The sequence below is a fragment of the Macadamia integrifolia genome, chromosome 11 (genome assembly GCF_013358625.1).
Source record: "Macadamia integrifolia cultivar HAES 741 chromosome 11, SCU_Mint_v3, whole genome shotgun sequence".
Classification (NCBI taxonomy): Eukaryota; Viridiplantae; Streptophyta; class Magnoliopsida; order Proteales; family Proteaceae; genus Macadamia; species Macadamia integrifolia.
In genome coordinates this window covers 32,108,634-32,110,937 of record NC_056567.1, presented here as the reverse complement: position 1 = coordinate 32,110,937, position 2,304 = coordinate 32,108,634, and the positions used below count along the sequence as shown (strand labels likewise).

Here is a 2,304-nt window from a genome sequence, read left to right as displayed (position 1 = left end):
AAAAAAAAAGAAGGGACAAGAAGGAAGAGGAGGAGGAGGAGGCTTCATCTCTGGGATGATGGAGTAACAGCCAAAGTCCCCATCAAAGTCATTGGTGGGACTTTGGTGAGGCTGGGGTGGGAGAAATTGATGGCCACATGGGCTAACAAGGACTGTTCACATGTTTCCCCAAAATCCCACTCTTCTTAAACAAATACCTTAAATATTGTTGGGGTGGTATAATTCGTACAATTATCACACCCCTTAAACCCCACCGCAACAAAACCCCTCTAAACAATCGGGCCCTAAAAGAATGGACTTTTTGGATTTTCTACCCATCCAGAAATTGCCACATGGCAGTCCCTAGGAGGCTCCTTCAGCCTACTCACCTTGCCCTTATTTGCCTTATTTACAAAATACCCCTACCCTTTTCTTTTTTCTTTTTTCTTTTTTTTTTATTTTTAAATAAAAAGAAGAAAATAAATTAAAGTAAAGAGTAAAGGCATTGTCATCCAGATTATATATGGACAAAAAAGTTTTGTTAACTTTATCATTGTAAGCTAGTTTGGCCAGAAAAACGATCACCTTATTAGAGAAAAGATTATAGACATCTAAGAAAATCGGTACAACGCTCCAAGGCGATGAGGTGATTATAAGGTCAAAAAATATGTGTAATCCATCTTCAGAATCCTCTCAAAAAAAGGAAAATCTTCAGAATTGCTCCAAACCTTGGTCCCCTTCAAATAGGGCTGACCCTCCATATAGTGAAAATTAGAGTTCATTTACTAGATTTTATAAATACAGTTCTATTCTTGACGACTCAACTAGAATTATTGATGATTCAGTAATGAGCAAATTCAACTATCAATTTCATTCCTTTGGTAACGAAGAAATGTACAACAATAGTTAGTCAGCCCTCACTAAGGGGTGTGGGAAATGGGAATGAGGGAAAGGGGGCCCGGTCAAGCTGGCCTTGCTGGGCTTGCTGACCTTGGGCTTGGTCTGCTTAAGTGGTCTAAGTCCAGATTGTGTTAGCGTGGGCCTTGAGCCTTGTTGATCTTCTAAGCGCCTTAGGATGTGACCTTTACCGCTCCCACTCTTCGGCAACAAGGTTAGGGCCTGCATCAGAGATATAAATTAATAATCATTTGTGGTCAGGGAGCATGGAACAACTCAGTCTTTACATTAGTGCATTGCACCCATATGGGTACTGTGATAGGTCAATATGTTTTTGCCTGGTTGGGCCTGGAGGTCCTGGACAAATTTCAGAACATTGATGGAGAAACAACAAAACCTGTGAGAGGAAGATTTTCAAACATCTCACTGAAAACCTTCAAAATTATTATTATTTTTTTTTTCCTTTTTGCTGATAATCAGAAAAATTAAATTAAAATTAAAGGATGTACAAGAATTTAACCTCCTGACATGCCAAGACACGAAGAATGTCAAATCGATCCACCAGTATGGTCATCAGCAGATACAAAAAGAGGAAACTTAAAAAATTGACTCAAGTGACCACCTTCGGTTAGGCCATCAACAGAACCTTATAACCAACACAAGGAAGCCTGCAAACGAGCACTTTCCTTGGCTAATGCATGGGCCCCTGAAATATTTCAGCAATCAGACTTTGTTGATGGGAACTCATTCAGAGTCTTGGATATTTACCAAATAAGTTGTTTTTGTGTCCTCCACTTGTTAATGAGGGTCTGCTTCTGTTTCTGCCAATTTGAACTCAAAAGATTACATCGAGTGTCTTGCAAACATCTCTACAACTTCAATTTCAGCTGCTTCATGCCATGATATAAAAAATCTTCCAACCCAATAGTGATGCAATGTAGAAGCTTCAAACATTCGATACGACCACCTTTGAGGTGCTGTTCCAAATGCGTACACCTGATGTTACTGTCAAAGAAAAAAAATAAGACTCTAAATTAATTCAAAGGATGTACGCAAATAAAAGGAGTGTAAGGACTTGATAAATACATAATTCTCTAAAAGCAAAAAAGCAAAACAAAACAAAATTGCTTACAAGGAAGCTGTTCAGGGTTTAATTATGTCTTTCCTTTCTCAAGTAATTTTCATCTGTTAAGGCCGCAAAGATGATTTTTTTTGGTCAAGTAAACATCTATCCTGAAGCTAGTCTTTTTTTCCCCCCTTGGTAAAATCTTGAAGATAGTGCTCATTATCTCATAGTTCATAGTACCTTTCAATTCTAAACTTATAAGGGCTCAAGCATGTATGTATTAATCTATGTGTTAATTGATTCTGTCCCCTCATAATGTAATAGCAAATGTATGGTCTTGAACAAGAATGTGCCCCCCCCCC

The 2,304-nt window shown here is 38.4% G+C and overlaps 1 long non-coding RNA gene across 5 annotated transcripts in view; it reads right to left on the bottom strand.

Annotated features, from left to right (window-relative positions):
* Window positions 1-827: 827 nt before the first annotated feature.
* LOC122094097 overlaps window positions 828-2,304 on the bottom strand; it is a 19,605-nt gene continuing 18,128 nt past the window's right edge. For 2 of the 5 annotated variants that reach the window (XR_006144646.1, XR_006144645.1), the window contains one exon: window positions 1,318-1,881. This is a non-coding gene — a long non-coding RNA (uncharacterized LOC122094097). Of the gene's footprint in view, window positions 1,099-1,317; window positions 1,882-2,304 lie in introns of those variants that run through there. The other 3 variants (XR_006144648.1, XR_006144649.1, XR_006144647.1) reach the window with 3 other exon arrangements.